Raw genomic sequence first — 25,907 nt, 5'->3', positions numbered from 1 at the left:
AGTCACATGACAGGAGGACAGTGATGGCAGAATTCTCCCAGTCACATGACTTCCCCACGTTAATTGTCCAGTGTCCAGTGGCCCAGGGACTCTGTTCACTTATAATGTTCTTATCCCTCGCTTTGAATATGCTATCTTACTTCCTAACTCTGTCCTTGGAGTCAAACAGATGCTTTGCGTTTGATCTCAATATGTCTATCTGAGCATACACCATGCAACTCTGTCTATACATGTTTATCTCTTTCTAAAGATGTCAGTATGTAAATGTATTATTAATCCAATGCACCCCTGAAGTTTAGCAATATTGTGGTATTACATTTTTCTTTGCCTGAGTTGTGCAAAGTTATGCAACAGCTAATAAAAGCTGCAGTTCCCGATCAGATATAAATCAACTCCCCTGAGAGATCAGTAAAAGCTATGTTTCCCCATCAGATAAGAATCCACTCCCCTGAGAGATCACTTGGCAGATGTTGTAACCGAGTCTTCTGAGGTTCCTCAATCGGCATCATCTCTCTGAATCCAGCTCGTGGCTTACGAGCCAATCATCCGCCTTCTCCTCGGTAACAGGCTGCCGCCTCGCTTTTGGTCGCGTCCCCCGTCGCGAGCCGACTCCCCGCCCGCTCCTGCGCTCCTCCTCAGGCTCAACCCCGGTCTCCTCCCAGATCTGCCGCCGTGTTTCACTCCTGACACGCTGCCCTTTATCCCGCCAAGCTTCCCGCATCCCGCTGATGAAAAGCGTCTTCATGATCTGATGCTGTCACTACCATATGTCCGGGGCTGGCTCCAGTCTGTCAGGGGCCCAGGGGGCAGATAAATACCAGGCCCACCCTTCACCCCCCCCCCCCCCCCCCCCCAAATAGTAAACACAGACCAGCCAAAACTGCTGCTTATTATGAAATTGCAACAGCTAGGCCATGCCTTAAGTCATGGTGACAGTGATTCTTAATTAAGCATCCCTGACTTCTCTTGTTGGGTGTATCGCTGAGTGTGACGTGAGTTTTGCTGAAATTTCAGCGAGCCCACACAGCCCTACCTATTGTTCAGCACAGAACCCGGGCAGGATAAAAACCTTTTTCCAATTGTCATCCACTGACATTAACGGCTGCATATGTTGGGTTACATTGTTTACAACTCAATATAGCAATAATGAGAAAAAATAAATAAATAATCATGGAAAAACAAGAAAGGTTGTCGTAGCTGTGCAGACCTCTGACTTAACACAATTAATATACTGTAGGTCTGACCAAATCCATGAGAAAAATGTTTGTGTTGTTGCTGTATATTAGCGGTGATACGAACTGCAAACATTAGCTGCGAGAATCCCTCAGTATGGTTTGTTAAAGCTACGATTTACCAGCTGATAAATAAACCCCATTTTAAACTCTCCTCAGTCAGATACATTTCAGCATCATCTGGATTCCTCTAATCAATCAGGCATTTTCTCATGCTTCCGCTCTGAAAATGTCAGCTCAGCCCTGATCTGTTTTTCTAAGTAGTCTGTTTGCCAGAGCAGGTTCAAATCCAGGGCTTCTCAAAGTTCGGCATAAATTCAAGTGCTGCACTGATCTTCATTCCCAAAAAAAAAAAACTCCCAGTGCGATTAACTGAAACAAACTGTTTTAAGCGTGCTGATATTTCGGAAAAGCTACCCCTGGCCGGCACAGCGACTAAAGGAAGCGAACGTCACCCTTTCCCAGATCACACTGTCGTTATTTTCCTAACAGCACTTTAATGGTGTTAATGTCACATTTCCAGAAGAAGTTTCGTACAGAGTTTTTACTCTGAGCCCTGTCTCAGAGTCTGTCTCCAAAAATCCTATGAAATGACAAAACGTTTCTGCAACAATGCAAAAAAAAAAAGAGAAAAAGCTGTTGACAGTACAGGAGGCCTGAGGCCTAGGCTGCCGTGTGGAGACGGTATGTTTATATATCAATGTTCTTTCCTGACTCTCTTTCTCATGCCCCCATATTGGTTCCATCGTCATTCTTCTGTTCTTGACTCTCGCCAATGTCGATTTGGTTATTTAGCTGACCTATGGGAGCGTCTCGCTGGTTTGGTCTCGGTTGAGAGTGATTTGGCAAAGTGCTTTAACACAGAGGCATCTGCAAAAGGAGCAGAGGCAAGCTCTCCCAGTGGCCGACATCACGGAGGTGGTCCACGGTCACAGCGTCAGATACAATGCATGCCATGAATGCTTTTAGGAGCCAGAGAAGCCACACAAGGCCACATCACATCTGGCTGGGAGGCGGAACATTATTGTGAACACTGACCTCCTGCAAGCTGCCATTTATGTTGTAGAGACCCTGTTGTTACCGGACTGCAACTTTCTGGTAGTGAAAAGCATGCCTGGAGCAGAAGCACTATTTAGGGCAGCGTTTTTCAACTGGTGGGACACCTGTTAAAAAATGCTGCCTTATGGAAAGTGTGCCGAGGCAGGAGAAAGGTTGGCAAACACTGATTTAGGAGAATTATCAGTGCTAAGTACTTATTTCTCTGTTGTGTTTCTCTTGCCTCTTCTAGTTTGTGCTATTATAGTTTTGCTGTTTTAATTTCTATATCATTTTAATTTTCTACTTGAAATCCATATCAGTTTTAGTTAGTTCAGTGTGGTCTTATTTATTTGTATTACTTTTTAAAGATATATTAGTAACACTTTACTTACAGTATGGCCATGTTTTAGGTAAGTTATAGATACAATCATAATATATTATAATGCATTCATAAAGAACTATAAACATAGTTATAGATATTTATGAAAAGACATAACACATTACACTCATGTTTATAATGCATTATGACTGCCTTATGTAGCTCTCATCTATTTTGCACTATAGAAACCTTTATAATGCAATACAAAGCATCTTTAATGCTCATAGAGGTAAGGAGCATGTCTTGATACAGCAGGTTGCCGCACCCCCCCCCCCCCACGACAAGCCACCTCAGGGATGAGAACCTGAGTGCAGCCGTGCAGCCGGTGATACCTCAGCACCACATTAGTTCCAATGCAGTGGAACTGTGTGAGATTTTTTCCTGGTGGCTGGAGTGCAGATCCTGTCATCCCCAAGTTTTCCCTGTAAGCTGGAGGACCTGCTTGCAGGACTGGATGTAGATTAACGTCATACCAGGACAAAGCAGTTGCAGGTTAAGGGCCTTGCTCAATGGTCCAATAGAATAGAATCATTTCTGGCATTCATGGGATTCGAACTGACAACCATTGTGGCACAGATCTCAGCCTCAGAAACACCAATGCTTATACCAACCATTATACTGCCTCGTAAAGGTATTTTCATAAATAAGATAGTCATATTTATAAAGCTTTATGAATGCATTATTTATCAATGTGTTTATAAATTACTAAAAACGTGACCTTAAGTAAAATGTTAAGTAAATTAAGTAAAGTATTTCTATTTAATTTTCATATATTTTACTTTCAACTGAAGTTTTTTATATTATTTTTGTATTGAATTTTATGTCAATTTAATAAAGTGCCTTCCTCTACTTTTGGTTATAAACCTGGCTTGTAGTCGTTTACGATCAAATTTGTTCAATCATACTCTGTCTTTAGTGCTATTCTCTTACTGACTGTTACAAACTCATTCCCTCAATGAAGCTGTAGACTTTGCATTTACGTGACCTTTTTTTGAGTATTTTTGTGATTCTTTTCGGAAAAGACGTACTGATGGGCACCCATGTTCCTGAATGTAATTTAAGCCTGTTTCCATGACCATAAATACTTCCTTTAAAGAAACTGTTCATTACTACAGCACGTCATCTGACTTTTTAGAATATTTCCAGCTGTCACTCAGGAGGCTGTTAGCCAATTGGTAACTTTAACGCTGGTGGGGGTCTCGTCGGCAGCTGAGGAAGGGGGAATCTAGTGACGATAACACTATCACTGCCTATCACTGATAACACTACCGGCAATTAATCATATGTGCAAAAAAAATAAATTACTTTGATAATCAGTACGAAACAAATGCCAAGCAGATCTGTCGCGATAAAACAAGCATATCTGTTTTGGCTTCCTTATTCTCTGCGCTTGTCATGGCTTGTTTTGAGAGTTATCATGCAAAGCTGATCTATAGTATATTTGCAAAAGAAATCAATGTGTGGTCTAACAGGAGGCTTTCTGACTGAGTGCATTTGGAAATGAGTATCACAGCTGTCATCTGTTTAAATGAACGATGCACAAAATTTGCACTGGCTGATTCTGCTTTTTGGATGAAAATAATTACGCGATCAGTATCGTGGTCTGTGCTAGACAATTACTTTAAACAGAAATGAAGCCTGATATGCAGGGCATTGAGGTTCCATCACACCTCTGAACACATCCGAGGAACAATAACAGGCTTTAATAATTTTAACTTAATTTTAGCCGGATCTCACCCTTAAAGGTGACAAGAGGAATTCACAAAAATGAAGCGGTAACCTCGTTAAGCATGTATAAATAAAATATGTCAGCATCCTGTTTATGCTTGATATATATTTCAAAATATGAAGAACTGGACGGACCCGGGTTCGAGTCTCCGCCTGGGTCACATGTGTGCGGAGTTTGCATGTTCTCCCCATGTCGTCGTGGGGTTTCCTCCGGGTACTCCGGTTTCCCCCCACAGGCCAAAGACATGCTGAGGCTAATTGGAGTTGCTAAATTGCCCGTAGGTGTGCATGTGTGGGTGAATGGTGTGTGAGTGTGCCCTGCGATGGGCTGGCCCCCCATCCTGGCTTGTTCCCTGCCTCGTGCCCATTGCTTCCGGGATAGGCTCCGGACCCCCCCGTGACCCAGTAGGATAAGCGGTTTGGAAAATGGATGGATGGAACAACTGGACGAGCAATATATGAAATAAGGGAAGAGGTGGAAGCTGTTTGCAGGGATTGTAAAGGACACTTTTCACTCAGTGATTATGCTTCAAGAATCTCCGGGTATTAGCCTGGACTTCTACACCATCTGCAGTGGAAAGTCCTTAATTTTTCCTCCTTCTAATATATGCATGTCTAGAGTAAATACAGAGTCCAGTCTGAAATTTAGTGGGGCAGTGGAGCACAAGCTGTTTGATTGTGCATATCAATCCTGCTTCTGAGGCTTCTTAAGTAGGGCTTTGAGCAGGATGCTGAACAGACCCACATGTCAAAGGAGTAGGATACAGGAAAGGGAGGAAAGCTGTGAGAAAGGAAGACATTTCGGTAGCAGGAGTCATGCAAGACTCTTACTGGGACCAGATCTCGCAGTCTCTGTACTGGGCTCGTATCTTATCGAAAGGTCGGCAGAGAGGCACAGGTGAATGGACCTGGCCATGAAGTCACCCTTTGGGCTTTTACAAGATCCAAACTTTGTCACTGGCAAGATCAGGGGTCACATACTGGTGTCACACAAAAAGTGCTGCACTAGGCCTCCATCCGTTTTATTCCATTTACATCTCAAGCTAATCTAAGAACTCAGAAATCACATTTAAGTGATACTTTATTGCTATACATTCAATGAGTACTTTATTAGGCACCCCTGCCTAGTACCTGGGGAGACCCCCTTTGGTCCCCAAAAACCACTTAAAGTGCTGAGGTGTAACCCATCTGCACATCACTGTAGTACCGAGCTGTTATTTCTGGCCTTCCTGTTAGCTGTAGTGAGTCTGCCCATTCTCCATTGACCTCACTCACTGACGAGGTGTTTCCGGCCACAGAAATGCTCCCCACCCTATCCTCTATTCCTCACTCCATTCCCTGTAAACTCCAGACACTGAAAACATCTGAAAATCCCAGCAGAGTGGCTGTTTCTGAGATGCTGGAACCACCATGTCTGGCAAAAACAATCACATCATGTTCAAAGTCATTTAAATCGTAAATATCACCTGTTCTAATGCCCGACTAAACAGTAAGTTAACCGATATTCGGTTGCAGCCAAATGATTGGCTATTTGGAGAAGCGGGTGTACCTAATGAACTGGCCTCTGACTCTACAGTATGTGTATAAAAATCATATATATATAAAGAGTGTGTTTATATATTTATACACCCTCATATATATATATATATATATATATATATATTTGTCATAAAAGATGCCACCACATGTCCATGTCAATGTGGATGGCTTCCATCTCTGCTACGGGGTGAAGCATCGCGTCTCTCCTGCACCCCCGAGACCAGTAGGTGGGGGGAAAGCTTTGTACTCTCAGGTGCCTCTGGGTAAATATGCCGCTAAAGTCCCACGCCTGTTTTTTACTGGAGGGGGCCTCCAAGGATGGGCTTGACGGCCTGCACTATTCTACACTCTGAAATGATCATTTTCTTCTGGCTTTTTTTTGCAGAAGTTTTGCAAGTATTGTTTAAAATGGAAATATTTCTTATTACATTTGCAAGTTAGGAAAGACATGCCAGTTTTAGGATATACCTTGACAATCTGTGTCAAGAAAAAAAGCATATTTTAACACAGTCAAGGGATTCATTCAGTTAGATTCTGTCTACACATTAGTATCTCTGAATATTTCTGAATATTTATTTATATAATTTTCCATGCTGCTTTTGATGTAGTTCTGGAAGTTCTATACTGTCTTCAAACTGGTTTGTAATCTGTCTAAAGTGTCTCCATACCTGTAAGCAAAGAATATGGATCTATGGATAACTGCTATGAAATAACTCATCCACAGCCGTGAGAAATGTTTGCAGGCAGGAGGCTGGTGGTATTGGCACAGGCGCTGTTGCCATGGTGAGTGATCAGCAGCCCTCGGCCTACAGGTATTCCATTCGTTGAAAGCCTGTTAGCTCTCATTAGCTTAAATATCTCATCAAAAGCTATCAGAGGGTCAGCTACCTGGACAGAGTGGAGTGCTACAGGAGAGAAGCCAACAGGAGGCTTTCCATGTGTCCGGAAAGTATGGGTTAACGTTCATTACGTATCTTTATACTCTGTTGCCTTGGCTGTCATAATCATGGTTCTTCTGTTTTCCTTTCTTAGACATCCTCGTCACCATTTTGTGTCGTGCTTATGTTTAATAAAATGTTTTTTATTAATTTAAAAGTTCATGTTTTGTGCCCTGTGACTCTCCTCTAACCCTGTAATCTGTAGCATGTGACTGTCCTTTACCTGTAACCTGTGACTGCCATCTACCCTGTGACTGTCCTCTACCCTGTAACCTGTGGGTGCCCTCTACCTGTAACCTGTGATTCCTTTCTACCCTGTAACCTGTGACTGCCCTCTATCCTGTAACTGGTCTCTACCCTGTAACCCATGACTGCCCTCTACCCTGTAACCTGCAGCATGTCACTGTAACCTGTGGTCAGAGCTGGGGTATCGAGTTGCAGACATCTAGTGTGTTTGGCGGCTATGAGACACACTGAAGGCTGGTTTGCATCATTACTCAGTATCAACAGGCAGATGATGCATTGAACCGGCTGACCCGCCTATTGCTGGATCATTTCATCGGCATTAGGAAACATAACAGCTAACTCACTGGCAAAAGTGTGCTCAACCATTTGGATGTAATGACGGCATTATTTGCCCTTTTACATCTTTTGATTATGATCTGACAGCCATGTAATCCGAGTATAATATGGTCAACTAATATCTTCCTACACTACAGCCTCTATATAAGTAAAACGTTGTTGCATATTAGATGGTTGATAATTCATTTTTATTTATGTTTTGTGATTGGTATTTGATATTCAGGGTTTCTGAATTTTAAGGTTATTATTAATTATTAAGATGCTCAGCATATTCTACCATTGGGGACCATCATCCCTCTTCTCTTGGCAAATTTTATCAACTGTGGGGTGTCTGTATTTCTTTAGATTGAATGTGGCAACCCTAACGGGGGGGCCCAAGGTGACATTTTCTCAGGGGGCCCCAGAATGTCCAGCTACGCGCCCGATTCAGACCTTACACAGCAGCATCACTGCATGCCTATTAGCTAAACACGGCTCCATAAAATATCATTTCTATTTTCGAAGAGAGATCAGAGATCCGAGTCTCGTTCCCTGCCCCACATCCCTAAATTTTGCTTTTCAGTCAAGCGGCGCAGCTACAAAGTTAAGGGATTAAATTAAATCCCGCATAAACGCATTGCAAAGAATCGGCATCGCACAATCTGCGGCAGAAGAGAGACTTTCGGAATCGTAACCGTTTACACAGAATACAAGAGCCCTTCACCCTTATTGTTAAATAAGTCAAGTAATGGTAAAAACCAGCAGAAGAGTGAATGGAACATCTGTCAGTGAGGGAAGTAGGACGTATTATTATGGGGGGGGCGGTCGGATGAGAAAGAGGCACCCCACTGAACGAGCGTCTTTGCATTTAGTACGCGTCGTTCAGTTCTCGAGCATGACTGACTGTGGCAAGGCGTACCTCCACTTTGATATTCATGCCACGGCGCGATAGAGATTAATAACGGGCTACTGCTGCACGCGTGTTGAGGCAGCAACAGGGTTATCACACATGGAAAACCGCACACATCCATAAGGAATGTTCCGAAGCGCATAAAACATTAATATCGCAGTGGGATTCATGGTAGACATGCAGCTATCCCCTTACTGTACATATGTCAGGCCGTCCATAATTAAAGTATCCATCCATTCATCTTATACCATTTATCAGAAATCTATACTGGTCACCTTTACGATAAATTCATGTAGTGCTTTTCAAGACACCCAAAGCACTTTACAGACCAAGGGGACCAGCACAGTGCGGCACCCACCGCGGTGACGCGACGGCAGCCATTCTGCACCAGTACGCTCACCACACAGTAGCTAAGGCGGTGAAGGGGCAGGAGAGAATTTACCAGTTAGATGCAGTGGATGATTAGGAGACCAGATTTGGGACAATTTTAGGCAAGACATCGGCGTACGACCCCTACTCTTCTGAAACCTGCCCAGGGACCTTTTATGAGCTCAGAGAGTCAGGGCCTCAGTTTTACATCTTGTCTGAAGGACGGCACCATTTTTATAGTACAGTGTCCCCATCACTGCACTTGGGCACTGGGATCCACACAGACACAGGATGGACTTCCTTAAACATCCAAAAATAAATATCTATATATAAATATCCATACATAAATTCCTCTGTGTACTATTGCCGTACTATGATCCATCAATGCATCCATCCATCCATCCATCCATCCATTCATCTACCCACCCACCCATCTTATAGGCATCTGTCTTGCACAGGGTCACTGGTGCTGCACTACCTGTTGTATTAAATGGCACGATACCATATTGGTGATATTAAAGTGGCCTTTTGTGTAAATATAATAAACCGATAAACATACAAACCAAGAAAGATTTAATACAGCATTGAGATTCTTTCCAGTGGGGCCACAGAGCTGCTTTCACAGGATTCTTTCGCAGGGCAGCAGTGCCACCTCAGCCCTCCAGGATTCCAGGTGGCAGCTCTCTGCACTTTGCATTAATCCCTATATAGTGCAGATCTTCTGCAGGTAACCCCCGTTCCTGCTCGTTGGCCCTGTGACGGCCGGGAAGCTGTCATACAGAGGGATTTCTGTCTCGCTCCCTAAGGCTCCCTTACAGGACAGTCTCCTGATTCACCCGGAAGCCCTTACTGGCTAAATGGCTGGATGATGGATGTTTACATTAGAAATATCATATAACTGAAAAAGTACGGAGCCCCTAAAGCACCATGAAATTATTTTTTTTTCCATTTTCAGTTTCCGGTTCTGACCTGAAACTTTACAGTAACACGCCTGGTTAGTATCAGGTGAGCGTCAGGAACTAAAAATTTGAAAAATACGAATTTCATGTCCCTTTAGGGAGTCGGTAAAAGTTACTGGTAGAAGGTTTCACAAGCTTTTTTCTCAACCGGACATTTATCATGACATATTTCATTTCTTCTCTGGTGAACACACATTTAAAGATGCACAATTTGGGTATAAATTCATTACAGGAGGGTTTTTATATAATTTAACTGGATGCAAACACTATAGATAATAATAAATTATGATATTCAGTTGAATAATATGTTACATAATACCAAGTTAAAAATGGTAATTATTTATTAACCTTTGAATTATGCTGCACGTCAGATAATTAATTTGTTACCCACTATCCAGGGTATTTGAAACTGTGACCATGATTTTGTTAGCAGGATACAACGCGCGCATAAATAAATGTAAAAGCTGGTCTGCGAAGTCGCTTTTATAAAAGTACTGTATGTGCTAAGATAGCAGCTTTTTGTGTGAAACTGTAGCAGTGGCTGAGATGTATGGACGTGCCGCACGGAGCGCGGCGTGAAGCGGCTTCAGATGAATGTCCGAGGCCGCACTGCCCTCCACGCGTGAAGCGGCACCGCGCATACAGGAGATGCGAAAGTACGCGGGAGAGATCGCTGCATGGCGGGGAGCGAAGCAGCATCCGTAAAACAGCTAGGAAACACGGGGCATTTCGCTTAGCCGCTCCCGTCTCATTAGTGCCGGAAAGTGCCGGCAACGCTGAGAAAAGCAGAGCAAATATCCGTTAAAAAAATGCCAAGAAAAGAAAAAGCGAAGTAAAGCGCTGCGGAACAGACTCAGCCAAATAAATAAGTGGAATGCGGAAAATAGGTAGTTAGGATGTTACGTGATATTAACCAAGGCAATAAAATGATGAGGAATGCCTAATAGTAAGGCTTGACCAGGCTGCAGCCTGGGTAAATAATGACTCTATGCTTCCTGCAATAAATTATCTTTAAAATAACTGCCCTTTCACTTCTTAGGTGTGTAGGATAAACGTCCATAAAGTCAGCCACCCGATTCATGGGATTAATTCTGCTAAATGGTTAGAACTTGGCCATACAGCACAGCAACTGCGGGACGCGGAGCGGAGACAAAAGAACTGCAGTCAGGAACTCGGCGTTCAATTGAAAGGGGGGCAGGCAAACACGCATTGACATTACAATGACTGGACTGGGGAAACAAACTGAAACGCGGACTATATACCCAAAACTAATGACAACAACCAGAAACAGCTGATCACACGGGGATTCCACTCGAGGTTAACGAGGGGGCGTGGCACACGGGCGGAGCGGACGATCGGGGCGGGACAGCAATTTGTTAGATGGACTGATAAACTGTAACTCTGAGTTGCAGTACATTAAGCGGTGGAGCCCTCAGCACAAGGTCAGCATATAATTAATTAGTGTAGCATTTGTGATTGGCTGACAGGGAGGCATGATGGGCAGCACTGAGGCCTCTATGTGATGAGATGTGCTCCCCTGTATCATATGGGCTACTGTGGTTTGTTCTCTCAGCCTCCTCTGGCAGACAGAGTGTGTCAGGATCTGTGTCATGTCCGTGTTTGGTCAGCAGATGTCACTGGCCATCTCGTTTTCTCCCTTGGTTCCTGAGTGTTTAGATTATTAGTGAATTGTTCACACCTGTCTTTCATCTGGTGCTCATTATATGACTGTACCTAATCCTGCCCTGTTTCACTGATGGTCATTGTGTGTGCTGTGCATATGTACCGGTTTCTGGTTTGTAGGCGTTACTAATATTTTGGACCCCAATTAGTATTTTTTGTTACATTGTTCCCCAGTATTTCCTTGAGTGTATGTTCTAGTCCTTGTGTATTCCTGATGTCCCACCCAGCCTTTGTTTTTGACCCCTTGTGGTCCTTTTGTTTTTGGTGTAGCGTGTTTCGTTTGGAATTGGTGCATGAATGCTGTCTTATAGATCATCATTCCTTTTCTGTGCCCCATTACAGTGTGTGTGTGTGTGCGTGTCCTGCGATGGACTGGCATCCCATCTTGGGCGTAGCCCTCTAATCACACCAGGGTTAAGTACCGTGTAACCCACCCACGCACCCCCCCCCCCTCCGTGTATGACGTGTGACTGGAAGAGGGACTGATGGATATTCGTACCTCTAATGTACCATGAATGCTGCATTCTTGAGCTGAATGTTTGATTAATGAATTTCTCACTATTATGGCAAATCCTCACAGATGGTGAGTGCAGTAAGTTGTTAATATTAGTTGTAAAACAAGGACAATTATAAAACAAATTTGATTGTGTGTGCGTGCATGCAGGTCTGTGTTTAGGTGGGTTCTTGGTGAACCAAAGAAAGGAAATCTTCTCATCTGTCTAGATAAAACACTTTATGATTCTATCATGGATGGAAACTGAATCACTCCAATCAACTGAGGGGCACTACTGCCTTGAAAAATGTAGGTCTTAGACCTTCTTGGGGTCTGCAAGCATCTACAGACATCTTGAAATTAGACTATAGTAAGATCTATTTTTTATATTATGCATTTTTTTCAGGAGAAATTATTCTGCAACAACAAAACTTTGTAAAGTTAAAAATGAGAGACCCACTGTTTCTCCTGAGGAATAGAAAGTGCTGCTTCGAGCAGTTAAATTTTCCCAATGTGGAGAGTCACCTATATAGAGAAGCAGGGAAAGAGGGATAACCCAAAAAAAGAACAAGACGCCGGAATAATACAACTGCACAGCTTCTAAGGGGTTAATTTCATATTCGCTTTCATTGATATACGCTCAAGCAAATCGCAGAGGATTATTAAGTGGAAAGGCAGCCTCCGCTTTCAGTACATGGTGCCTAATGTGTTATGTTAAGGCAGTGGGAGGTTATATACTGCAGATGGTCACATTTGTTGAAAATGTTACTGCTCTTGGTGGTTATTTATAATGTATAAAGTTAAACTAGTTGCAGCTCTTAGAAAACATATCTGAACAGATATTCAGTGGAAGACTGCAAAGGGGCTCCTATTCCCCTCATTTTCACCGAAGTCAATAGAGGCCCCCATTTTCCTTCATTTTTAGCGATGATGGAATGGAGTGGCTCAGTGCAGGGCTTGTCTTGTGTCACAGCCTGCTTGTCCGCTCCTCCTGTGTGCCACGCCCCCTCGTTAACCTCGTGTGGAATCCCCATGTTCCCAGTCCTGTCTGATTAAGTTTCTGTATCTTAGTGCCTTCCTGTTGGTCTTTCCCCTGTCCTGTCGTTAACGTCTGTAGGTCGCTAATGTCTGGTCGTGCTCCTGATTGTGACCTAACCCTTATTAAATCCCGAGTTTCATCCTAACTTCTGGATTCCGGTCCTTCCCTTCCCGCCGTGCTCCCAGCGATCGTGGCAACTTGCTTTTGCTTGGGTCAGTAAATGGTTAAATGACCTTGATCTTGGCAGGTGTCCCGTTAGTCTGCACTGGGGCCTTTCAAAGAGTCACTTAGTTTATTAATCCCGCATTGATAGCACTTATTAAGCTTTCTATTGGAGTCATTTCCCCAATTGGCCATGTTAATTATATTGGGCTTCAGGTTATGGTTTCAAGCTTATTTACAATTGCCACCTAAGCACAATTTTATGTGTTTTTATGCTTTATGTAAATTTGCCAGCGACTGTTACTTAAGACAAACAAACAATGAAGAAACACTTTTGCACAAAATCCTTAGCTCAATGTACCTTAACGTTGATCCGCTGCATAATGTACCGTATCATTTTCACTTTGCGTCCTGGCAAAATGTACTTTACTGTACATCCCACATCAGACTGAGTGAGAATGTATGTCATTTTTAGAATAAACCACACAAGACTAAAATGTTCTCTGCAATGCCTTATTGGATTTGCCAACTAATGAATCTGCCAAGTTCCTGGGGAAGTTTTGTGGCTAAATCAAAGTTGCCAAGCTTTTTAAACATGGATGTATGGACATATTACAACTTCAACCCCACCCCAACCTCCAAGGCCCCATTGACTCCTCAGCTTCCCGCTTACACCTCCATCTCTGCCTGCACCTCGTACAGGAAAGGTACAGCTAACCCCTGCTAACAAAGCTAACCCCTGCTATCAGAACTAACCCCTGCTATCAGAACTAACCCCTGCTAACAAAGCTAACCCCTGCTATCAGAACTAACCCCTGCTATCAGAACTAACCCCTGATTAAAAAAAAATCATTTTTATTTATATCTAAAAAGTTTGCTATAAAAACAAAACACTCAACTGTTTGATGTTCATTGCTGCCATTTGCAAATACTAGGCCTATAAAGCTTTTTATGACAACCAAAAAACGATTGCCATTAATTAGGTTTCATTTTCCATGAACAATTAAACACGCAAAAATACAGGGCGCTGACTGGCAAGTCGCGAGTGAATGATAACACCGCATTTGAATAATAATTGTAATGAACAGGCGCTCAGTGATGTGTGCGTGATGTCAGTGCTGTGTTAAATTTGTTGATAAACATCCGTGTCGTATTACGCTCGTGCCAAGGACACTCGTGCCAAGGACGCTCGTCCTTGCCTATGTCGCCAAGGAGATTTCCTTTACAATCTCGCCCTTCCTCATTTCTGGTTTATTCCAACTGCAAATAACAAAAATGTAATAAATGTGTTGCTTTTTTGTTACATAACAATATATGTGTGATCGCAGTTAAGTGTTGATGAAGCTCAATTAGCACTTAACAGAAAAGCACTGACATTTGGCATTTTATGCAGTGGAATGTAATTCACAGATGTGTACCTAACATGGGTGATCAGTCAATGGCAGCCATCTGAGGCAATTATAACCTGATAATAAGTGCAAAGATACACTGATTAAATACTTGTTACAGAGGAAACCATGCACGTGAAAAGTATATTGAAAAAGACTCTTATTTAGCTACTTATTAGGCTGATTTAAACCCTCCCTACTCCCCCATGACTCTGGGTAAAGGGATCCATAATCACTGCTGAGAAACTCGCGTAAATTAAATGGCAATGATGTAAGGGCAATAATAATAATAACACATCATTTTCTGTAACTGCTTATCATATTCAGGGTCATGGAGGGTCTGAAGCCTATTCTGGAGGCTACAGGCACAACCCAGGATGGGGTGCCAACCCATTGCAGTTCATAGTCATACTTTACACACGCCATCCACACCTATGGGCAATTTGGTAGCTCCAATAAACCTCAGAGTGTTTTTGGACTGTGGGGGGGAAACCAGAGCACCTGGAACATGCAAACTCCGCACACATGTAACCCGGGTGGAGACTCGAACCCGGGTCCCAGAGGTGTGAGGCAACAGTGCTAACCACTGCACCACCATGCCACCCCCTGTATAGCTGTATATATGTAGTTCTTTAAATTTCACTTGTGACCTCAATGACAGCAAATTGTCATACAAACCCCAGTTTCATATTTAATGCATTTTATTGCATTAAGCAAAAACAAAGTGTCACATGCTGTGTTGTCACATGCAATGCCTGCATGCCTTCAAAGTGTGTCTGTGCCGTTTTCATCCATTCACTCATTCATTCATTTGCTTTTCGTTCGTTTTTTTGTTTATTCTGCTGGGACACATTACAGAGATATGCGAAGTTGAAGAGACTTCAGTTATTGTCTAATTGCCCCCTGAGGAGGTAGGTTGCAGCGTGCATTTCGGCTGCCCCCTCCCGCATAATGATAAAGAACAATGAATCTGGGAATCATCCGGAAAGGTCACGGCCGAAACACATTGAACTAACAGCTTTTGTCTTTTTACAGTTGGGCACACTGAGTTTTTGTATATTTAGCAACAAGGTCACGTCCAAGAAAACAAAATGGATGAGCTTTCTAGATAAAATGTACATAATAAAATGCAATCCATTTTACTTTCTATAAATGCAACAATTATTGCAGTGTGGTAGTCATTGCAGTAGGAATTATGATTTTTTGCAATAATTTACTATTTCTTTTGTGTACAATGGACTGTTTCATGGCCTGACAGCTGTATGTTTTTTCTAAATAAGTTTAAATCCTGCTTTAATTCTATACCTGTAATTTTATTGCAGTGTTCATGACCTTGTGACAAGCCTTCTGGAGTGCTGCACTTCCTGTCATCTGCTCACCACAACCCTGCACTGGATAAGTGGCTTCAAGCACCTAGTATACGCAGCTACAGTAGAGTGTATCAGCATCTCATGGACTTAATACTATGGGTCTTACTGAAGAACTTGCTAAGTACATAAAAACATTAAATTCATCAACTGAAACCAGAAGAATCAGAAGTTTAGTACCATGTCAGTCTTCGGTAAAGGAGAAATTTGCTATAATAAATATATTAAATTTATATATCCTGGCCAGGATAAGTGATTATGAGAATGATAGGAAAAATAAATTAATTTCCCTATATTTTATATATCAATAACTTTTCAAAAAAGAGAAAGTGTTTGGGGTGTGTTGCTTTAAATCACATGTCCTTTCCTTTGCCATAACAGTCAACGCATGGCATGCTTTAGCTCAGAACCCGGGGAAAATTGCATTATGGGAGGACAAAGTGTCAGGTCAGAGCAGTGAGCATGAAGTCTGTGCTCTTGGCACGGGGGGACGCTTCTCGTTTGATCAAAAGATTGGATTTGCACCAAGAGTGAAAGATGCGGGAAACTTTAAGGCCACGCCTCAGCAGCTGGTCACTGTGATGGAGATGACTTCCAAGAGAGAGTCAGATAGCCAGGCACCTCTGGGGGGGTGTTGAACTTCACCTGCCAGCATGGGCCATGCTGACAAGATCCTTTTGAATTTGCTCAGAATGGGCTTCAACCTTTTCAGCCGTGGTGCCTGGATTTACAAAACTACCCCAAAAATTCAAGGTAAGAAATAGGATAGATGACACAACCTTGGTTGTTGAAGTCTTTGAGTTTTAGTGCCGTTTTCGTCATCTTGTGTCATTGTTATTATCGCAAAATGGTGCTAATTTTAGGTAACGGAGAGATTTTTCCTTCCAGTGCTGTGCCGTCACTGGCGGTTTCGGTGTGTTTATGCATGTAACATATTGGCTGGGTTCCTGGGCTTTTCTCAGTGTGATCTGCAGGAGACATAAGCCGTCTCCATCTGCCTGGAGTTCTCCGTTTTTCCACGTTCACAAGTCCCAGTGAAAGACAAACACACAAGATGCTGCCTCTGAATTAACTTCTAATCACAGCAGTGACTCTTAATCAACACTTGAAACTCTACTGAGCTACGGTTTTAATATAATTTCTTATTACAAAGTATAACGGACAGGAACAACGAATTGTTGCAGGTGTCAAATCAGCAACGTTCATCATTAGATGGGGGAGAATATTTTACTGGTCCAATGAGGAATCACTCTGCAAATGGAACACTTGAGGGTGCTGAAATATTTATTTTAGGAGGTGCTAAGAAACATTTCATCCATTTCTGATGCTCTTCCTCCCATATCCCCGAAACGGCACATTAAATTAGCCAACTGAAAACGCAATTCGACTTTTCAGTAAGGAACTCGGAAATAAAGGCAATTTGCGAAAAAATTATGAAAATGTAGAATTTCAGTAATCTATCATTTCTTTAAGTCCAACTGAACAAAACTGACATATTATAACTAAGCAGTGTTTTATTTTCAAGAAATAATCAGTCACACAGTTACTTTATTATGTCATATTTGCCTAAATTCCGTATGATGATACATAGTGAATTTCAGATCTTTTAATTGAGCTGCTCTACGGTAATTATGGCTCGCACACTCATGGTGAATCAGATCAGTCTCTGGATCTAGCTGGATCTAGACCAGCGGTATTTACCCTGAGGTCTGTGACCTGCTGGGGGGCCACACAGCAGTTCCTGGGGGGCTGCAGAGATGGTTCTTACATTGACAAAATGCCAGCATTATCATCTGCTTCATTACCAAGCTGCAGTGAAAATATTCATGGGCGAGCCCACTGAAAGCGCCTGCTGCTCTTAAGTCTTAGTACATTCATGGGCACACATTAGTGGTGGGGGTCCCAAGCTCAGCGATATTTTCGTTGGGGAGTTGCTGGATTAAGGAAGGATTAAAACCCCAGGTTTTGAGACACCCCCAGGAAAAACCCCGCTGAAGCTCTGCGGAAATCGGCCACTTGAGGCAGAAGAGCTGACTGGCGGTACATTAACTCTGGGCTGTCATTAAATACCACTGTAAAAGATCACTCCATTCAAACGTGGTCAAACAACAATAGCATGCTTGGGAGCCAGGACTGTGCTGAATATTTAAATACTTTAAAAAGGACATGTCTGTAGGGCAATAAGAGCAGAGTGAGGAAGAATAAAATGAAAATCAATAGGCTGCATCATATCGCATCCCGGGGGGTGTAAATGGGAATGGATGAGGATGATAAAGAGCATGTTTGTGTAAAATCTTTCCATTTTCAGATCCCACTGCAGTTGTGTAGTTATATGTGGAGCCATAAACTGGTTATCCTTGCTGTTAATCATCGTTTTGGGTGGGTGAGTGTGGAGTTATTAGGAAGATTCTGGTCTTTAGCATGCAGCCTGAATGAAAGGAGCTGCTGTTAACACCAGACTTTGTATTGTTTTTTAATACATTTAAATAGAGGTGCTGAAAGTTTTAGTGCTAGTGCCAGACACTAGCAGTGTGTATCATTTCTGTAGTGTGTGTTTGTATCTGTGTGTGAGGGGAGGGAGGGGGTTTAGGGTATCACAGCTTAAGGTTACAGTGACCTCTAAAATTAAACCGGAGTACCTGGAGGAAACCCCACGACGGCATGGGGAGAACATGCAAAGAACTGTGCACACATGTGACCCAGGCGGAGACTCGAACCTGGGTCCCAGTGGTCTGAAGCAACCGTGCTAACCACTGCACCACCATGCCACCCCTACTTTTTTACATAGTTTTTATTTTTTTACTTATTGATCTCTCTGATTCCTTATCAGCATTTGGCACCAGAAATAATGAAATCATGAGATTTATCATGATTAGTGAATTTGACAAATCAGCGTGAACCCAATGACACGTTCCACGTGTGGCTTTTGCCTGGTGCTTCAAGGGCTGATTTGATTAGAGCATAAAGCAACACTCAGCATGTCAGTGAACCGAAGTCATCTCCCTCGCAGAAGATGAAGGAATGACCCATAATCGCTGGTGAAGAGCTGCAGATCATGGAGTCACTCTTAATCACCAGTGAAGAACCAGGGAATTTTAGATTATCAAGCACATGGATGAAAAGCAGCAGCACCCAAAGCACAGAAAAGTGAAATGAAAAACAGACAATAGCCGGTACATGCAAACATGCAGGTAGGAACCTTTTTTTTTTGTAATTCGTAGTGGAACTATTTCTGGTGGTTTATGTCATCGCCATTCGATGAAACAATCACAAAAGTTCTCCGCATGAAAACTCAATTTATTCTGCGCAAACCACAGTTACAGATTGAATTCAGAAGCACCACTACACCACTCATACATCGGCGCTGGCTGAGGCTCCAGCGGGCAGGGGCGTGTTTTTTGCCGTCCACGAGTGTCGCTCAACATCGTACCTCTCGCCGTAAGTGCTGCTCCGGACGGCTGGAAGAGCTTTAACTGATGAGCGAAAATTGCACCGGTGACACGACAGCCGTGAAAAGCAGGGCCGTATGTTCAGTGAGGCCAGGGTGCAATATAGAGGGAAAATAATAAAGAAAAACACATAAGACAAGGATGCTGTATTTTAATTTCATTTTCAAGAACACTACTGCTGCTGGGACTAGTCATGTTTTCATGTTTAATCAAGGTGCTAAGTGGTTCCAACTCTCCAGTGGAAAAACACTGTTAAAAAGAAAAGCAGAAAACCCAGACTTTCATTAGAGGAACACATTCATCCCAGCGTATAACTGCGATTTATAAACACCTCTGCAAGTGTTTAAACAGATTGTAATTTTTAATTTGCATATATACACAAACACACATACGAATGTGACGCGCATATACGTACTCAGACTTTGTTTGCAGTGTAACCAGCTCCACCTATTCAGCTATTTTCCACAAGTGATGCAGTCAGCAACATCCCATAAAGGTCATCAGTGTCACATAAACTTATTTTGGGGCTCAATCACCACCGGCATTCAATATTCCCTTGTCCGTCCGCGTGCGTTTCGCTCTGAGGCAACTTCTTGAGTATTGAAGAAGCACATCTTTTGTGCTACTGATGGGGTCATTACATGCAAGGAGTCTTTGCTATTTGAGGTGTTTCTGAGAATCACTAATATTGAATAAAAGTCACCAAGCTGTGGTCTTTCCTAATGACCCACTGTTTGTAGGACACCCACAGAAAGACCGTATCATAATGAGTTTGCCCTCGCAAATGTTATAGCCCATTTCATTTGTACCAATTATTTTACCAAGGGGAATATTTGAAATGTCACGACTGAATGAGTGAGGAATTATTTTAATAGTGCTATCTTTTTCCATAATGATGCTATTTTTTAAGACAAGGCTCCTACAATTATTTCCAAAGCCCACCCTAACTGTCCACACCAATCAGTATCAAAATTCTGAATCCTTCAATCTCAAATCCGTTGACTTCTCCAAAAATCTTTCTATCTCTTAAATTGGAAAAAGAAACAACAGTTTACACTACAGTGAGAAATAAAAATCTTGCTGGGTATTGTAACATCTTATTTTGGGATAATTTCATTCATTCGATCTTCTGCCTAAGTTGGTTTTTCATGACTTGCATATGTTAAAATAAATTCTTTAAAATGAAATGAAAAATAATTCCTCAGAATGACTACTTTGTAACGTTAATCTCTTTGACCATTGACTATAATTGAATATTAAGTTTCCAATAAATTATATAAAATAATTCTGCGCTTGATAAAATGATAAATAAATGAGGACTGATTATTAAAAGCTATGTTGCCTATTGAGCTTCAGAAGCATGACGAATTGTAATAGTCCAGACTGCCATATGACGCAGCAGAGAATTGGCAGGCAGGCCTTGCAGAGACTAGTGTGGCCTCCTAGTGTCTCACATCGTCAACAATACATCATCAGAACTCAACAGGCCTGGATCATGACCAGCTCCCGAATCCCAGCCCGCTTCACTGGGGAATTGAGCAGCTGACAAGTGTGATAACATCTAGCGAGTCAGATTTCACAGTCCTTGCATTGCAGCCGTCTTCTGTTCCTCGAGTGTCTGCAGTCTGTTCACCCCATTTAAGTTTTATTTTTAATTGCTTTTCAGACACAGTTTTGAAGGGCCAAATGCCCCCAAAAAATCAGCATGAAGAGTGAGGTAAACCAAACAAGACAAAATCAACATGAAATTTTCACTTCTACAAGGAAAACAGCACAAGACTATGGTTAAATGACACTATGAAAAACAGCTAAATGTAACAGGCTTTATAAATTTTACATAGACAAAACAGGGTAAAAAATACACCAAAAGTAAGTATAAATACTCACACACAAATAAAATGTGTTGACATGTAAAAATAACTGATGTGTCCTCTAAACAGGAAGTCTGTCCTCTGCCAGTCACACTGAATATTTTCCTTTGGCGGACAATTTGGGCTGAAGGAAGTTTCTGGACAGGCAGATCCGTGCCCAACGTTCCTCTGATGCAGCATCATCACAGAAGCCTCGTTACATCACCAAGGGTGGTCTGCTTCCACACTGTGAGTTCTGAATCCCCTGACATGGTGAAGGAATGAGGAGAGGGGGAGCCCAAATCACAGAGCAACTGCGGCTTTAGCTTCTACACATTACTTGGGGAGAATTGCACTAAATCCAGAATCACATTGCCCAAGTAATGGTGGTCACATGGTGACACCAATCTCTGAAGCTGTCAGGGTCAGCTCCTGCTATCCGGTTTTGGTTTCGTTCTTTGTGCCCATGCTTGTGTTTCTACCTGTCTTTTATTCCCCCAGTGTTACATTCTGTTTTCCCTATTTCCTGGTTAGTTCTTAGTTTTAGTTCCTTGAGTTAATTAGCACTTTCATCTGTGACCCGTTTTCCCAACCTTGTTGGTTAATCTCACCTGCCCCTTGTTAGTCTTGTTACACCTCTGTATTTAAGTCCCTTCCTCTGTTTAGTTCGTGAGTGGTTCGTTGATTGTTTGTGACGTTTGTATGTTGGATCCGCTTACTTGCACCGTTTTGTAGTCTCTGTTCATCCCCATTTACTTTTGACCCCTCGTGCTCCTTTGTTTCGTAAACGTTTCTTGTCTTTTTCTTATTTCAGTTAATGAACCCCGTTTGTCCTTTACGCCGCCAGTGTTTCGTTCACCTCCTTCCTACCTGCCTGCACCATGCCTTGCCATCGCTCCAAATCCGTCCAGGTTCCTGACAGAAGCTCTGGCACAACGACGTTGATGCTCCAGCCAGCCATGTGGAAAGGCTGGATCCAGATTCATCTACAGCAGGATATATAATGATACATAATGTGGCAGATGATACTGCCTGCAAGCGGCATCCTACAGTAACAATGCTGCAATCAGTGTAACAGTAGATTTATCATGTATTAAATGTAGTGCTACTAAGTTACAATGTGGCACAAATGCTTGCACAAAAATGTTCTGAGGGCAGAACCTAAAATGATTGGTTAGAGAGAGAACCAATCAGATTGTAGAAGAGGTGGGTCCAAGCAAATAGTGGAGGCAGGGTCAACCAATCGGATGGCTTGGTCATGCCTCCTCTAGTTGCTTGGACCTATCTCCTTCACAGTTGTTTATCTCTCAAAACCAATCGTTTTTCCTTGTGCCCTCAGAACATTGTTGTGTAATTAAACTCACAAATGCATTACTGGCACAAATGCATTACAGAACTTATCACTGTATAAACCAGGCACTATGGTATAGCACATCTATATATACATTACAGTACTGATCTATTATAGCACAGAACACAGGGCTGACAGTACAGCAGTCATTATATTTATTTATTAAGTACCTTGTGTGACTACCCTGAATCACACGGTGAACTTGCTCTATGACGCCTTCCGCCTCTCCCTGCTTCTTTGAAAGCAGCAGCGACAGCCCTGCTTGGCTGTAGCATGATTGCGTCCGTTGGGCTTTCCTTGAAGTGAACATCGCTATGGTGATCACGATTTTTACCGTCGCACACTCCCGCGTGTTACTGACCCCATTATCACAGTCACTATTCCGCTCACTAGGACGCTCGTGTGGATTGTGCTTATTGCACATAAACAGTAATCTGAGGGCATCAGTAAGGCCGTTCCCTACATCGAGAGGCACCTGCTCTCCATACAAAGAGCCCAGGCTGTAGAACACTCTGCACATATACTGGGTTTCATCCAGTTAAAGCTTCTGTTCACAGTCCTAAATTCCCATATGTATGTCGAATAAGATTCTTTATCCAGTGATCATAGCAGTGACCGTGACCATGGCTGTAACCACAATCACAACTGTCAGATAACTGCTCGCTGATGCTTCAGAAGCCTGCTGTGTCTCTGCATCTTTCTGCGTCATGATTCAGTTGGTGTCAGTTCAGCTTTACTGTTTTCTCACATCTGTCATACAACCATGTAAACACTCTGGTTGTTAGTATGAATTGTACTACTGAAATTGTACTGACAATAAACACTGGTCATTGTTAACAAATTGGGCAAAAATTGTAAACCTCTCGAGAGATTGTTAGTGGTTCTTGACTCCTTGCTGAAAAAATAATGAGTTTTTCTTTTCTTTCTGAGCTGCTTTCAAGTATTTTCTATTTCTGTTTTTTTTTTGGGAAATATTTCCTTTTCAACTTAGATTCTAACCTGTTTACATTTGGAGCAGAATCAGTTTGAAACCCTTTCATTCAGACCATTTTACTTTCAAAGTAGCTTCAACCTGGAGCAGCTTCAGTTTGGAACAGCTTGACTTTGGACTTGTTCAGTTTGGCTCGATTCTAAGTTAGAAGAGCATTAATTTTGAAACTGAGAATAATTTGGAAGACAACAATTTAAAAACAAGGACATTAATTTGGAAATAAGGAGAGTGATATATAATGCAACAGAAAAATCTAGAGGCAAGGCAAGAATGTTTAAATTAGCATGGCTCAAAGCTCTTCCAAATTAACACTGTTTAGTGGCATAGTATTTCTGATCATAGAGCAGTTTGGCAGCTATAGCCCAATTTTAATCACAGCCTTCCCACAAACAGTGTGTCCCGCTCTTCAGCATAATTGCTTGGGGCTGTACATATGAGCGCTAAACAAGCTGTTTCCTCATTTCCAGCGAGACGCCCTTTTGACTCTAAATTACTTGGCGAAGGCTGAAGAAGCAAAGGCGGAGCTCATTGCAGCCGCACCCTCGGAGGAAAGGCGGCGTTTGCCGAAATGCCGGGATTCGCACCCTCTGCTGCCACTGCCAACGCCAGAAGGACACTTATGAAGCACTTTGGTTGTTATTTTCTAAGCATGTTCCAGTCTGGAGTTCCTCAAAGGTCCGCTTCACCGGCATGAAGCTGAAAACACATCCCTGTAACCCAGCGCCAGTCCGACTGAGAGCCGTCACAGATAGCAGGAGGCAGCGGAAACATTTAGCTAAACAAATGCAAATGCTGTTGTCTTGCTGTTATTGTGTGAAAGGTTCAATGTCAAGGGCAGGCACAGGTAAAACTGTCATTTTTATCACATCTCTCGTTTGAGCTCAGATTTCTGCCCGTCAGTAAGGAAATGCAGATAATTAATTTCTTACTACTCTTTTGAATTAGAATGAACTTTATTGATGCCAAGGAGAAATTTTTCTGCGTACAGCAGCAAGTGTGTAGAGCTGAGATGAACATGTATTGCGTGCAGCACACAAGGTGCATTCTCTATATTAACTGACTGATGCAAGATAAGAAAATATTTTACAAATAGAGAAAAAACAACATTGAGAGTAAATATGCTGGACAAAGAGGCAGAGAGCAACATCTTGGAATGGGCCAGGAAGTAAAGCATCACAGCATATAAAATGTATGGGATAAAATGGCAATAACTTGGCAAGTACATTCTGTCCCTGATTTTTATTAGTATTTTTTCTGAGGTGATTAAGGTGAAGCATGGTGTTCCTGGAGCTCACTCAACAAATAAATTTGTATCTTTTCCTCTATCAGGTTAAGGGCCAGGGACTAGGGGAGTTCACAGACGAAATAAGACACAAGCGTGACGAGATTATGAAACTACTGGCCCTGACCACATTTAATAGCTCTCCATCATATTTACCGAACTGAGTTTCCACCGACGTCTAGCAAAACACAGATTGCAATAACAAAGCCATCAGCACTGGAGCCCGAGGTCAACAAAGGTGTGCTTTCAGATGAGGAATGTATTCATAATTCAATTTGTCTAGGTTTATCACATAAGCAGACATATGAAGGATGTATCCCAAACCACTTGTATGAAGTTAATTCCTGTTTATCAACGTAACAGAGAAATAATCCCAGACACCCTGCGAAGGAATCTCATTTCCGCCTTTTTTATCTATAATCACATTCTTTTAGTCGCTATCCAAAGCCAGCGACCATAGGTGAGGGTGGGATCATAGATTGACCGGTAAATTGAAGGCCTTACCTCCCAACTCAGCTCTTTCTTCATGACGACAGACCAGTACAGTGTCCACATATCTGCGGAGGCTCCACGATCCACCTGTGAAACCTTCCACTTGGAGGTACAGATGCTCATCCCGGCCACTTGGCTGTGAACTGCAGCACTGCACACTGGAGATCACAGCTCGATGAAGCCAACAGGACCACACTGTCTGAAAAAAACAAAACAAAGATGTGATCCTGAGGTCAGTTAACTGGACACCCTGCACTCCTTAGCTGCACCTAGAATTTCTGTCCTTCAAATTATGAGCAGAATCATTTGACAAAGGACAGCCCTGGCAGAGTCAAACACCCACTGGGAACGAGTCCCAGTTACTGCTGGCAGTGGGACCCAACTATTGCTTCAGTCGTACAGGGACCTAATAGCAGCTGTTCAGCTCTTCATACTTCCGAAATACCCCAAAGGGATACAGCCATATGCTCCTTCCAAGCCCACAACACACATGTAGACCGGTTGGACAAACTCCCATGACCCCTCCAGTATCCTTATAAGGGTAAAGAGCTGGTCCAGTGTTCCACGACCAGGATGAAATCCCCATTGTTTCTCTTGGATCTGAAGTTCGGCTAACAGACGGAACCTTCTGTCTGGTACCCCAATGTAGGGCTTCCCAGGGAGGCTGAGGAGAGTGATCCCCTTAAAGTTGGGGCACAGCCTCTGAT

The 25,907-nt window shown here is 42.6% G+C and overlaps 1 long non-coding RNA gene across 1 annotated transcript; it reads right to left on the bottom strand.

Annotated features, from left to right (window-relative positions):
- Positions 1-19,136: 19,136 nt before the first annotated feature.
- LOC125709233 (uncharacterized) lies at positions 19,137-25,454 on the bottom strand. Its single transcript, XR_007382663.1, has 3 exons — positions 25,213-25,454; positions 21,955-22,070; positions 19,137-19,258 (listed from the first exon to the last, which is right to left on the bottom strand). It is a non-coding gene; the product is annotated as an uncharacterized LOC125709233 (long non-coding RNA).
- Positions 25,455-25,907: the final 453 nt, after the last annotated feature.

This window comes from Brienomyrus brachyistius, chromosome 15 (genome assembly GCF_023856365.1).
Source record: "Brienomyrus brachyistius isolate T26 chromosome 15, BBRACH_0.4, whole genome shotgun sequence".
NCBI classification, from domain to species: Eukaryota; Metazoa; Chordata; class Actinopteri; order Osteoglossiformes; family Mormyridae; genus Brienomyrus; species Brienomyrus brachyistius.
This window is presented reverse-complemented; position numbering and strand designations above follow the sequence as displayed.